Raw genomic sequence first — 14,932 nt, 5'->3', positions numbered from 1 at the left:
GGTTGGTCTCTTCTCCCAGGCACTCAGCCATAGAAGAAGGGGGCATGGGCTTAAGCTCTGCCAGGGAAAATTTAAGTTGGATATCAGAAAAAAATTCTTTACAGAGATAGTAATCAGGCATTGGAATGGGCTGCCCAGAGAGGTGGTGGATTCCCCATCCCTAGATATTTTTAAACTGAGATTGGCCATGGCACTGAGTGCCATGATCTAGTAAAGGGACTGGAGTTGGACCAAGGGTTGGACTCGATGATCTCAGAGGTCTTTTCCAACCCAATCAATTCTATGATTCTATGATTCTAAGGTCTAAGGACTGATTTGAAGTACTTGATGTTAACAGCTTTAACTGATATTGTCAACAAGGCCAAACTCCTTGAGGTTATTCTGAAATTTTACTGTTTTCAAGGGGTTTAAGACTTTAAATTCTAGAAAATGACATTCAGCCCTGCTCTATGGAGTGAAGCATCTTCTTGTAATTTCTCTCCTGAACTTATGAATCTTCCATTCTTTTCTGCATGAACCAGCCTATTCTGGTTATTAGAACAGTCAGCTGGGCATACGAATGCCATGTGTTTTAATTCCTCATGTGGAAGTGACAATTACACTTTGGTCTCCTGTATCTGGGGTGAGATTTTGATAGTTACAACAATAACAGCAAACCTTAGTGTGAGAGGAAATGTTAATTTTATTTTTACAAAAATCTGGCAGTGATAGCTGTGCTTTGGGCTGAACCTGCCTGTCGCTGAGGGGTTTGGGCAGTGCCTGCTATAAATACAGGCTGGGTGATGAACAGGTTGAGAGCAACCCTGCCAAGAAGGACTTGGGGCTGCTGGTAGATGAGAGGCTGGACATGAGCTTGCAATGTGCCCTTGCAGCCCAGAAAGCAAATCATATTGTGGGTTGTACCAAAAAAGAAGTGTCCTGCAAGATGAGGGTGAGGATTCTACCCCTCTACTCTGCTCTGGTGGGACCCCATATGGAGTGGTGCATCCAGCTCTGGAGTCCTCAGAACAAGAAAGACATGAACCTGTTAGAGCAAGTCCAGAGAAGGTCCACCAAGAAGATTAGAGGGATGGAGCACCTCTTTCAAGAAAAGCTTAGAGAACTGGGGTTGTTCAGCCTTGAAAAGAGCAGGCTTAGGGGTGACCTGACTGAGGCCTTCCAGTAGTGGAAGGAAGCCTACAAGAAAGATGAAGAGGGACTTACAAGAATATGTAGTGATAGGTCAAATGGTAATGACTTCATACTGAAATATATTAGGATTAGGTTAGATATTAGGAAGAAATTCTTTACTGTGAGGGTGCCGAGGTTGCCCAGGGAAGTTGTGGATGCTTCATCTCTGGAAGTGTTCAGTGCCAGGCTGGTCTGGCAGAAGGTGCCCCTGTCCATGGCAGGGGAGTTGAAATTACATGATCCTTAACGTCCCTTCCAACCCAAACCATTCTATGATTCTGTGAAAAGGAAGCACCTGACAGGGACATGTCAAGCACTATCAGATGACTGAAGGAGACCACATACTGGTGAGAACGTTGTCAGGCTTGAGGCCTGGAACTACAATTTAGGAGGAGCTTTTGCTTCCCTGTGCTGGTGCCTGGTGGAAATGGGTAGAGGCAGAGGCAATATTAACTGTCCTTCCTCTTACCTTAATGAGTTTCTAAGTTTGACTTCAAGCAAAATATATATTAAGAACTTATTTCTTATGTCTCAACAGTTGTGAATCTGGCTGTTAGCTTTCCAATCTGCTTTCTTTTAAAGAATTTTATATTCTGAGTTAGTAATACTAAAAATTATCTTAATGGCTATTGGTAGTTTTGGTAGTTCCTATTCCTCTCTCTCTCTCTCTCACTTTGTTCTTTTTTCTTTAACTTGTTTCCATGTTATACTTCCTGCACATCATATACGGAAACAATTTAAAAGAGATGTTTATCAACTGGACTTAAATTGAAGGCACGCAAGCATAATGTGAAAGGGTTTATATAAATTTAGAGAAGGAGAGACAGAAAGGAAAACATGTAGCTTTGGAAAACTTGGTTTGAGGAGTAACCTGAACAAGAGAAATTTATGATTGAGATTGTTCATATCCTCTAGCCTTGGGACTCATTCTCTAGTCCCTGTCAAAGAAATTTTTGGTACAGGGACCAAGATATAGTGATTACCCTCTGCAAGAACTTCATTCCCACCATTGACTCAAACCACACTTTTGATCTTGTGCTTATTGGGTTAAAAGTCAGATTCACTGATCTGTGGAATGTGAAGTCCCACTCTGTGCTACTGAGGGTTGATGGGTAAAATAAGGAGAGTGTTTCAAAATAAACCACAAGATTTTATAATCATAAAAAATCAGCAGTTATAGAGGGAATAAATGTAAGAAACTGCAGTTTGGATGTGATAATAATTTCTGCAGGATTCATAGTGTGGAATGTAGAAAGATTCGAAGAAGCATTGTCTTGCTCCTTTGGATGAGGGAGAAAAAATCTCTGCCAAAGCAATATAAATTAAATTCTTCAGGTTATTGCATTCAAACCATAATTAGAATTTTATCTTTACCTCAACCCAAAACTATATAAATTACATTATAATTCTCAATATGCCTCTTGGAATGAGAAAGATGCTGAAATCCTAGAATTAAATTTCCTAAGTGACAGGTATGTCTCTAGAAGGTAAAACTAGTTTGACATTTGGTCCTCAACAAATTTAGTCAGAATTTCTTCTCTGAAGTGAAATAGGAGGTTTTATTTTTATTTTACTACTCTTTTCAGACAATGATAACAAAGGTCTGACTGTCGAGTTTTCTCACACTGATGTTCTAGAACAGAGTGGTGATCTTGAACTACAAGGTCTGAGCATGTGTGACATAACTGTTAATTGCTTTATGGTTGTGAACGTGATGTAATATTTTTATTATGCTAACCTGGTGAGTAGAACTGCAGCTGTTTGGGGTTTTTTCTTAAATAATTGGATTTTCTGGTATTATACAGTTAAGGTAGAGCATTCAAGGCAGGCCATTTTATAGGTCAGTATTAATCTTTTCCAGTGAATGATAGTTCTTTCCGTAGGTTGCCTGTTACCTAGTAAAATATATACTTGTTCGTGAAATCTTTTCTCTTGAGATATTAAACACTGATTTATTGATAAGGGTTTTTTTCTGTATCAAAACCACATCTTTGGGATAAACTGCTTCAAATCAGAAAATGCAGAGTTGGTAAGATGTATCAAAGTTATGATTTGACTTCATTGTTTGCCACATTTTATTTCATAGTTCACAAATGGGGAATATAAAATATCCTTATTGAGTGAAACTGAGTAGTAATTAATCTTATAGCCCTCAGATATTACTCATCCATTTTTTCTCAGCATTTTATCGAGGTCATCATAACTCCATATTGTAGGTGTTAATACTTATAACATGTGGCTTTTGTGAATTTTAAAGGTAAAAAAATGAGTATTTTAATTGCTCGTCACTCAGCAATACTGCAGATGAAATTACAGGCTGACAGAAGGTGATGGTGGTGATTGGTGCAGTTGTGCTTCATACCTCTATTCCCTTGAACCTCAGTGAAAGAGAAAGCATGAAAAAGCAAATCTTCTACTACTAAATCTTTTTATTTGGCCCATTGCAAAGATATGGCAAGCAGTCATGAGTACAGTGATTTATGACATCAGGAAGAGCTGAATTTTGTAGGTTGTCATAGGTATCACGAATCTCATACTGCTAAGAAAAAGTCCAATGTTGAGAATGAATCTGAGAGCATTTTTATATTTTGAGTTAGATGTAGTCTGTGAGTAAAAGGAGACCTATGACAGCCAAGAATTTTTTCATACCCAAAGTGGGGATTTTTTTTGTTTTGTTTTTTTTATCTGTCTACCAACACCATCTCTGTCTTGCTTATGTTAGTATTCATCCAGATGTTAATCAATAGATTCATCTCTTAACACTGTTGATAATATGCTGACCAAAGACAGTACTGGCCTGTGACAAACATGAACACCTGTATGGGCCTCATATTTAAGCTTGCCTGCTTGCTGCTTACAAGTCTCGAACACAACCAGACGAAACTTAACCTTATGGACCTGTGCATGAAGAGATTCTGTTACAGATCTGTCATCAACCTCTAGGCACTGCACATGAACTATTAAGGAAGAAGATGTCTCAGAAAATAATCTCTAAATTCTCACATGTCATCACTCTCAAACATGCTTCCTAATAGAGGTCGTATGTCCTAAACAGCTTTATTATTGAATAGCTTGGAATCTGCATACTATGGACCTCAAGGGCTGTCACTCAGTAAAGGTCACTTCATTTATTATTCTGTTATCTATCATGAGCATTATTTTTTCATATCCTCACTGACTTCTCATTTGCCATGGTTTAACCCCAACCAGTAATTAAGCCACACTCAGGTGGTTGCTCACGTCCCATGGTGGGATGGAGGAGAGAATCAGAAGAGTAAAAGGGACAGAATTTGTGGCTTAAGATAAAGACAGTTTAACAGGTAAAGCAAAACCCATGCGTCCAAGTGAAATTAAACAAGAAATAATTTCACCTTGTCCTGTGAGCAGTCAAGTGTACAGCCATCTTCAGGAAAGCCAGCCTCCATCATGTGTAATACATGTGAAAAGACAAAAGCCATAATTCTGAGCATCCCCACCTTTCTTCTTCTCCCCCCAGCTTTATATGCTGAGCATGACCTACCTATGTGGTCTGGAATATCCCTGCTGCTCAATTGGGTTCAGCTGAACCCATTGTGTCCCCTTTTAACTCCTGGTGTGCTTCCAGCCCCCTCACTGGAGGTATAGAGTGAGGAGCAGAAAACGCCTTGGCTGTGTTTAAGCACTGCTCAGCAGTAATGAAAACATCCCTGTGTTGTTTACAGTTTCCAGCATAAATACAAACCATTGCCTCATTTAAGCTACTGTGATGAAAATTAACTATGCCAGTCAAAACCAGCACATCATTTTATGATACAGTTCATGATAATTATGCCAGTCACCTCTTAGATAAGGAAAAGTTTGCTTGCCAAGATCAAAGTGTGCCTGAGTGAAAAGGAAGCACTCTGTTGCTGAGAAGAGAGTAGTAAGATCACAGTCATATAGAGTCATAGACTGGTTAGTGTTGGAAAGGACCTTAAAAACCATGTGGTTCCAACTCCCATGCTGAGGGCAAGGAAGCCTCCCATTAGATGAGGTTAATTGAAGTCCCATTCAACCTGGCCTTGAACACCTTCAGGAATGGGGCATTCGTAACTTCTCCGGGCAAGTGTCTCATGACCCTCTAGTGTCTCATGACCCTCTAGTGTCTCATGACCCTCTGAGTTGGATTGCCATGTACATTTGTCTTTTTGATGGTGCAATGGTGAAAGATCAGCTATTTTTAATGCATTTTACTAGCATGTGTTTCTACATGAATTGAAGTGTTCAGTAAAGGAAACAGAAGTACACTAGTAGATGAACAAGCTCTGAGATAATCTTGCATTTGTTACACTTAAAAGAGAAGAAAACCCCCTTTGTACTTTTCAGTACTGAAACTGCTTGACAAACAGTTTATGTTAAGGTAGTTGGAATAGTTGAACTAATACGATCCAAATTTTGACTACTTTATTCTTGAACAGGGAATAACATAATTAAATCAAAGTTAGTCCCATCTGCAGTAAATCAAATTACTGTACCTTACAATTCTAAATGACTCGCACAGTGCAAGCAACACTAATCCTAAATATATTCAGGAAACAAAATTGAAAAAAAATATTATTTCTTCATGAAGAAAAGTGAAATATTCCTTAAGACAATGGAATACTTACATTTCATTAACTCTGGCACAAAACATTGTACCAATGCGGGGGGGGGGGGGGGGGGGGGGAAGGCATCAGAATGTATTTTTCCGATTTGTAGTAATTGATACTTATGATGAGATGTATCATCCTTCAATATCTTCAGTTCAGATTTTCTGTGGTTCTTGCTAGTAAAATTGTGAAACATTAGTTCAAGTACTTCAACTGTGATTTAAACAAAACCCACTTGGAGTACATAGTTCATACTCTATGCAAATGGTGGCTGCTCATTGGTACTTCACAGCAGAGAGCCAGAGTTACAAACCCAAGTAATTCTGAAGTGGTTCAGAGAATCACAGGATGGTTTGGTTTGGAAGGGATCTTTAAAGGTCATGCAGTCCTACTCTCCTGCTCTTGGTGGAGACATCTTTCACTAGATCAGGTTTCTCAAGGCCCCATCCAATCTGGCTTTGAATGTTTCTAACAATGGTACATCCACAGCTGCTGGGAAATCTGTTCCAGTTCCAGACCCTCATCACCCCCTTTGTAAAGACTTTCTTCCTTATTTCCAATAAAAAATCTATCCCCTTTCAGTTTAAAACTTGCCTTTTTTCCTGTCACTATAGACCTTGCTAAAAAGTCAATCTCCATCTTATAGACTATGTTGATATATCGAAAGACTGCAGCAGGGTCTCCCTGGGGCCTTCTCTTTTCTGGTTGTCTTGAACTTTGGTTACAGAAGATGTGTTCTAGCCTTTGCACCATTTTTGTGGGCCTCCTCTGGACTCACTCCAAGAAGTCCAAATCCTTTTTGTTCTGGGAGCTTCACAGCTGGATGCAGCACTACAGGTGGGTTCTCACTAGAGAGAAGTAGATGGGCAGAACCCCCTCCAGCCTCCTAGCTACACTACTTTCTATGCAGAACAGATTTGGGCTGGCTTTCTGGGCTGCAAGTGTGCATTGATGACTCAAATTCAATTTTTCTTCCACCAGTGTATTGAATCTGGCTGAGATGAGGTTAATTTATCATCAGGAACATTGTGGTTAAGCATCTTCACAGGCCATAGAGAAGCATAGGTAGATGACATCTCTAGTTCTTCCCTGGAACACTGGCACAGTCTGTCCATCATAGAAGGTCACTATATTAGTCAATTTATGTATTTATCTCCAATGTAGCCTATGCTGATTACAAGGTTAAAGTGGATTACATAGTATTAAGCATTTTTTTTATAAATCTCTGTGCCAGAGAAACAGAAGTGAGATGTGATTCATAACTGAGGAATCTACACATAGCAGTACTTCTTACACAGCATTTTAAAGATAGCCTTTGTGCTATCTACAGGGCTATGACATTGGCATATTCATCCCTAGGCTGGGATAGGCTGGGGGGCTTCGTCTGCATATTTTTGTACTCTCCTCTGTGCCTGGGAATGGCATTGAAACTGTATCACGTGTACAGAAGCAGTTCTAATTCACTGTGGTTCAGCAGGTTATTTGGGGTTGACTTAGAACTAAGTATAAGCACAAAACTGTTAATCAAAAGGGTAGAAAAATGGTAAGGAAGTCCCTAAAATTAAAAATTGTCTCTAGTGCTTCAAGCTTTTGAAACTTAGAAAAGAAAATACAGGGTACTGCAAAATATTTTTAGGTCATACAGGAGTCACACAAAATATAGTTACTTTTCTACCTTCTTTTTTCAGTTTATAGACCATTAATATATTTGTGAGCCATTTCACAATTTTTCTCTAAAGACTACATGGTGTCGTAGTAGTTTCCAGTCTGTTTTCAGAATGTTGTGTTTCATTTTGCACAAATATCTTGCTTTTTTCTTGCCTCTTCCCGACTCTCTCGGTATCTTGTAATTTCAGACTTAATTGAATGTACTTTATGCTTCATATTGTTCAATTAGAAGTGAGAAACATTAACCTAGTTGCAGATATTAATTGATGTCTTAAGGTATTGTTCATTTCTCCATCTCTTGTTTCCTCATATGTTGTATTTTTCATGAAGTTCTAATACAATAAATAACTTTTTAAATATGTTTCCTGAATGAGGAAAAAAACTCATAGACATTCAAATTTTTCTAAATATACAAACTCTAGCTTGATATTTGATACCATGGTCATAAATAATATACTATAACATTTTAAATAATTTTAACATTATATTCTCTGTGCAAGGTTAATAGAGGTAGTACAACTCTAGCAAGATAGTGTAGCTAACATTTCCCTATTTCTTTCAGAAAAGCCTTTAAGAAGCCTTAACTTGCAAATTGGACCAGATTAGATCCCAGTAAAGAAAATCCTAGATTTAGTGTTTTTAATTTCCTACGTTACTGAGTAGGAACCAACTTCATAACTATAGTCAAATATGAATGAGGTACTCTATCAAGGTTCTTTGTAATTTGCAGCCAAAACTTCCTGCTATTTCCTACTAATATTTCTAACAAACATTAACTTACAATGTGTCTCAAACTATGTGTTAAGGTGGCCTGTTTGTTTGGTTGGTTGGTTGGTTTGGTTGTTTTTTTTGTGATTCTTGGTTAATGGAAACCTTCCGTGGAGGAAGGGCTTCTCACAGAACACACCACATATAATGTGGGGGTGAAACTGAAAAGCCTTTATTCAATGGGAGACCTGACTTTTTAGGGTCATTTCAGGAAGTGGCTTAGAACAGAGTGGAACCTTAGGAAGCATTGGGTAAAACATGTGTCGGTAGCCATTAACATCTAATGAGAGGAGATCTGAGGGGTGGGCTCAAGAACTCAGTTGCAATAGATGAGAAGAGTTGCAAACTCGACAATTGACAACCCAAGTAATGAATGGGGAAACACCTGTAACTGACCAATAGTGGTTTAGGGATCGCAGCAGGTGGTGTATGGGGGGGGGGGGGGGGGAAATGAACAAAGGGTGTGTAGAAGCTGTGCACAGGGGATACAGAATTTCTCAGAACTCAAACCCATACAGAGAAAAACACATTAATGATAAACTCCGACAATAAATCCTGCATGTGCAGTTGGTCAGGTCCTCAGGGCTGTATTTCAGCATTTCCGCACACCTGGTAAAGCTTTAATATAGAACTTTATTTCTCAATGACTTCTAAAGAAGGGAATTATTTGGGTAATAGAATATACATTTTTACAATTTCCCTAGCCTCTTGCTTTTCACTACAAATGTTTCAAATTGTACTAAATGTCTTTGAAGATCTCCTTAACTTGGTCTGTCATTAGAGCACTGAGACACTGTGCTCTCTGCAGAACTTTAAATATCTTCTAAAGGAAAGGCAATGCCCTGAGACAAAATATGTAGGTAGATTTTTACAGAAGTCCTATAGAACACTGAAAAAATATCATAACTACCAGAAGTCCACCACCATGATTTAAGAAACCCCTTTTTCCATAAACAGAAGTATTTCAATGGCGTAACCTCATGCACAAAGACTTTTTTCTTCTTTATTGCACAGAATTGTGGTCTCTTCTACCAGTGTTGCGTAACCGTGTGTTCTTGAGTCCTGCATCCTATTGTTTTATACAGTCTTTTGTTACTTCATTCTTTTATACAGATTTATGTTACTTATAAGAGTGGAACAGAGACCTTTCTAGGCATCCCACCCCCCAGCCCACCCCTTAAGTCAAGCTGCTTAACCATTTAAAATATTATAGTGTGTTTCAAATGTTGCTACTAATAAGTTATTTTTTAACTTCAGATTAGCTTTTGGTTCTGGGGCACCTACTCGACATTTCAGGAGGCCCGATTTTTCTGACTACATTTGCTGTTTTATAAGCAGTCTACTTCATCACAGGGAAATATTTAAAACTAACTGCATTTTTAACACAAAGGTAATCTGTCCTTTTGATATATTTCACATACAAAGATTAATAATTTACATATGCTGCTATAGCAACTATGAATCAAAGTATAATGAGTCTAGACTGTGGTATTCATGCCCTTTAAAACAAAAATCAAATGTAAATACCAAGTTTTTGATTTAAGCTGCCTAGAATAACTTACTGAAATTAAAATAATAGTGATTTATTTTACCCTGAATGGGGTGCTTGTAGAATTAATTTTAAAGCTTGTTGTTTAAATATCCAGTTTTTTCCCTATGTGCGTTAACATATTATGATCTCAGAATTTTTATGTATCCTTTATGGGTCTGTTTAAAGTAATTCTGATTCAACAGTGCCATGAAAAAAAAAATCATTAGTATAATGATGAACTATTTCTTAATCAATAGTAGGCACAAATGGTTTTCATTTGCCTATGGGACAAGTGGATGCAAAATGTTCTTGGAAATAAATTGATTCACTTCATCACTACATTAATTTTGTAAAAAGAAAGACTAGGATGAAATCTATGCCTTTAGTGACATCTGTAGTTGCAAGTGATGGTGATGTCTCATTCTAAGAAAAGGATTCACTAAATAGAAACTTGGTGAGTTATGTACCGCTTCTCTCTTACAGTTAAATAGGTATTCTATTTACATCTACAAAATGAAAAGGTGTTTTAAAATCAGTTTCTAAATAATTTATACTATTTGTGAAGAGTATGGCAAGTGGTATTTGTTTTAGTAAAACAACCCAAAATAAGAGGGGTGTCCATCATGGATTTTATGTGCTAGTTGGTAATTTTTGTTGTATTACCAAAGGTGTGAAACAGTTTCCACATGAGAACTGTAACTCCTGTGCATAGAAAAATCCCTACCCAAGACGTGAGTGACAGTGAAGGAGATTACGATTCAATATCAAGTCATGAGTGACATGAAAAAAGTGCACGAACAATAACTATTTCTTCTCACAGTATGAAAACAAGGGAGCATCAAATGAAATAGCAGACAGTAATTCATAACAAAGAGGAAATAGTGTTTCAGTAAATGTGTGAAGTTCTTTCTGCAGGGCACAGGATTGCCTGAAGATTGCGAAGACTGCCTGATGATGTTCAAAGCAATTGAACAATGAATTGAGAAAAATCTAGTGTGCTTGGTTAAACACAGAGATGTGATATTTGGCTCAGGAGATCCTGTGGTTAAAATAATGGAGCCTGGGAGAGATTTTGGAGAAGTCTTGTTTTATATCAACTCTGTTTCTTATACTTCTCTTTAGGTTGTTCCCTCTTGACCAGTCTCAGGGAAGGCTTTCTGGGAATTAGAGATGATACATGTAGCCTTGTTAACTAATTTTTTAATCTGTTTATTATGTCAAGCAGTGATAACAAAATTGAGATAAGAGAATAAAAGAGGATTTTTAAAGTATTTTAAAAGGCAGATTGCACGTTCTGGCATTACCTTATCAATTGAATAAGCTTTTTTATGTACTTTTCTCCAGGGGCTTGTGTCTGGTGGTTTTGATCTCCAAAATGCCCAGAATAGAGTCACTACTGCTCTAAAGTTAGTAGAAGGCTTAGGACTTCTTTCTGCAGAATTGTAGAAGTATTGGATGAAATTTTCTATGTCCTGAAGACCTAGTCAGTGGAATGTTTGGGGAAATGAAACCTTTGCAAAATGTATTCAGCATATGTTCTTTATCTCTTTCCTCTGGAAAAGGAGAGAATTTGGTGATTTAGACAATTTTCAGTTGGAAATTTGGAGCATATAGTCAAAATATAGGGCAATTTCTAGAAGCTCATACATAGCTAATCTGTGAGCAAGACAAAATTAAACTTACATGTCTCTTACATGATGAGTTTCACAAGCTGGAAAGGGTGAGAGCTCTGGGGAGCACAGAATCTTTATGGAGACAAAATGAGAAGACATAGGTTTTCAGTACTTTGCCTTGGCTTCTCCTTACATGTCTTTTGTTTTGCCTTGAGAAAAATGTGATTGAAATGGTAAGAATGAAAAATGAGACTCCAATAAAAAAACTATGTACTTACAGAGTTTGGGTTCTTCTAAGTTAAAGTTTCTTGAATGCAGAATAAGCAGTGAATATGTTTCAGAAAATATAGCCTCTCTGCCCATACTTTGAACCACCTGTAAAATGTAAATACAGTAATATCAGTAAATTCATCCCAAAGAAGTTAGTTTAGCAAGAATGAATTTCTTCCTGTAAATATTTGAGTAGTCCCATTGACAGAAGCGCATTATGGAGCAAGAGAATTCTAGCTAGGAATGCACATAGGAATAGACAATAAAAAAAGATAGATGGGCTGAAAAAAAAGAGGCAATAAATGAAAACCCCTAGGTTGCCTATATAGCTGAAAACATGCAAGTTGTTTCCTTCAGACTTTGGAAAGATAGATGCAGGAGTTCCCTTGTAAATTTATCCAAAATAATTAAAAGATGAGGCAATAAATTCTGGCTAGGCAGAAGGGGTTGAGAGTGGGGATGGTGTTTCTCTGTTCAGATGGAGCCTATTGATGGAGCTAACATGTCTCAAACTCTGAATGCTCTGAATGCTCTCAGGTACTGCATGATTTCCAGCTGTCATTTAAGTAGATGATTTCTTGATATTTTCCCAGAATATGGCTCTATTTACTATTTGTGCTGGGGAATTTGGACATTTCCTGAACCTTTTTCTTTCACTGACAGCAAGAAATAGGGCTGTGGCACCAGTGGCATCTGTCAGGATTTGTCCCAGCACACTGCACTACTGTATGTTTCAACAGAACAAAGTCTCCTGATTTGTAGACATTTCAAGATCATTCTGAGAGTGCTTGAATATGTTGGACAATGGTCACACACAAAAAAATCTTGATGTTGAATTCCTACTTGTGAATCAAAACTTCAAACACTTTCTTCTTCACTGATCAGGACAGTCAATCCATATCTGGCTTCGGCAAGGGCTCTGCTGTCAAAAAATATACACTCATATTTATCAGATCTCTGTTGGATCTGAAAGATGCAATTGGGGGTTACTTCTGCTGCTGCAGATTGTTTATTGAATGCTTCTTATTGTTTTACTGTGCATGCCTAAGAAGAGGCCAGATCTGTCTTTGTAAATTTCCTTTTTGGCAGTTGGCGACTGTGATTAGATCGACTTCTCCAAGGTAAGCAAACCCAGCTCCCACTATCTGTCCTTCTGTGAAGCTTGCTGGAGTGACAAAAAGTGTTTGATACCAGGACCACTGTGGCTATAAATAATATCTCTTCATCTTTCACTCTAGGCAAGAGATAACTGTGTGCCTTTAATAGATGTCCTCTGTGACCTTGTCTTTTAACACCTGTCTTTGAATGCTTTAACAAGGGAAAGGAATAGTTTTCAGTTGTGTGGTATCAGGAATGAAAAAGAATTTTTAAAAGTCCCCCAGGCAGAAGACTAGAACAATTAAAAGTTCTCTCAGAGTTCATACTCTATGGAAATGCAAAAGACAATTGAAAGAAGACTCCCAAAGGGAATTTTGTGTAGTGCTTGTCCTATATTTGCTGGCAACATGAGTCAGTGACATGAAAGATAATCTGAAGGTTGCCACCTTTAGCATTTGCCTTATTTTGTTCTGTGCAGAATGTGATATATTCAGCAGTTTTGAAGTAAACAGAGGAGGTTGAATGCAGCACAGTGATTCAGAAAACTGGAAGGCTTACTAACATTATGTAATGGTAATACAGTTTCAGGAACTACAAAGCATTGCTGAGGAGAGGCAGGTGAGCCAAATCTCACAGGGGATGAGGAGCTGAGTTGGTCATTTTGAAAAGGAAAATAAAAAAATAAAAAGAAAAGAAAAGAAAAAAGTAAAAAAAAAAAAGGAAAGAAAAGAAAAGAAAAGAAAAGAAAAGAAAAGAAAAGAAAAGAGAAAAGAAGAAAAGAAAAGAAAAGAAGAAAAGAAAAAGAAAAGAAGAAAAGAAAAAAGAAAAAAGAAAAGAAAAGAAAAGAAAAGAAAAGAAAAGAAAAGAAAAGAAAAGAAAAGAAAAGAGAAAAGAAGAAAAGAAAAGAAAAGAAGAAAAAGAAAAGAAGAAAAGAAAAAAGAAAAGAATAGAAAAAAGAAAAGAAAAGAAAAGAAAAGAAAAGAAAAGAAAAGAAAAGAAAAGAAAAGAGAAAAGAAGAAAAGAAAAGAAAAGAAGAAAAAGAAAAGAAGAAAAGAAAAAAGAAAAGAATAGAAAAAAGAAAAGAAAAGAAAAGAAAAGAAAAGAAAAGAAAAGAAAAGAAAAGAAAAGAAAAGAAAAAAGAAGAAAAGAAAAGAGAAAAGAAGAAAAGAAAAGAGAAAAGAAGAAAAGAAAAGAAGAAAAGAAAAAGAAAAGAAGAAAAGAAAAAAGAAAAGAAAAGAAAAGAAAAGAAAAGAAAAGAAAAGAAAAGAAAAGAAAAGAAAAGAAAAGAAAAGAAAAGAAAAAAGAAGAAAAGAAAAGAGAAGAAAAGAAAAGAGAAAAGAAGAAAAGAAAAGAAAAGAAAAGAAGAAAAGAAAAAGAAAAGAAGAAAAGAAAAAAGAAAAGAATAGAAAAAAGAAAAGAAAAGAAAAGAAAAGAAAAGAAAAAAGAAGAAAAGAAAAGAGAAGAAAAGAAAAGAGAAAAGAAGAAAAGAAAAGAAAAGAAAAGAAGAAAAGAAAAAGAAAAGAAGAAAAGAAAAAAGAAAAGAATAGAAAAAAGAAAAGAAAAGAAAAGAAAAGAAAAGAAAAGAAAAGAAAAGAAAAGAAAAGAAAAGAAAAGAAAAGAAAAGAAAAAAGAAGAAAAGAAAAGAGAAGAAAAGAAAAGAGAAAAGAAGAAAAGAAAAGAAAAGAAGAAAAGAAAAAGAAAAGAAGAAAAGAAAAAAGAAAAGAAAAGAAACGAAAAGAAAAGAAACGAAAAGAAAAGAAAAGAAAAGAAAAGAAAAGAAAAGAAAAGAAAAGAAAAGAAAAGAAAATATTAGAGGCTGCAGTGTGCGACTGGAAAAATAGAGACTCATGGGACTATCATGAACAAAGCAAGCTGGATTTGCTCTGCAAGGAATGTCTTAGTCTCAAGTGTTCAGACTAGTCTTTGGAGGTAACTGAGAATCCAAAAGAGCAGAAACACAATGGAAAACACAGCTGTAAAGAGCAAAAAATCGGGATTTTCTTACTCCTGGAAAACACCCTCAAACTTCCTGGATGATTTCCTCTTCTGTAATTCTGCTCTTTTTGAGAAAGTGAAGAGACATTATGATAAAATCTGGGATTAAAAACTTATTTTAAAATCATCAGTAAGAAGGTCACTTTTTAGCTCACTTACACAGTAGTGAACATTTGGTCCATACTGGACCAATAAGGGCTCAGTTGTCTCAC

Source organism: Pithys albifrons, chromosome Z (genome assembly GCF_047495875.1).
Source record: "Pithys albifrons albifrons isolate INPA30051 chromosome Z, PitAlb_v1, whole genome shotgun sequence".
In the NCBI taxonomy this organism is placed as follows: Eukaryota; Metazoa; Chordata; class Aves; order Passeriformes; family Thamnophilidae; genus Pithys; species Pithys albifrons.
Note: the sequence above shows the minus strand (reverse complement) of the source record.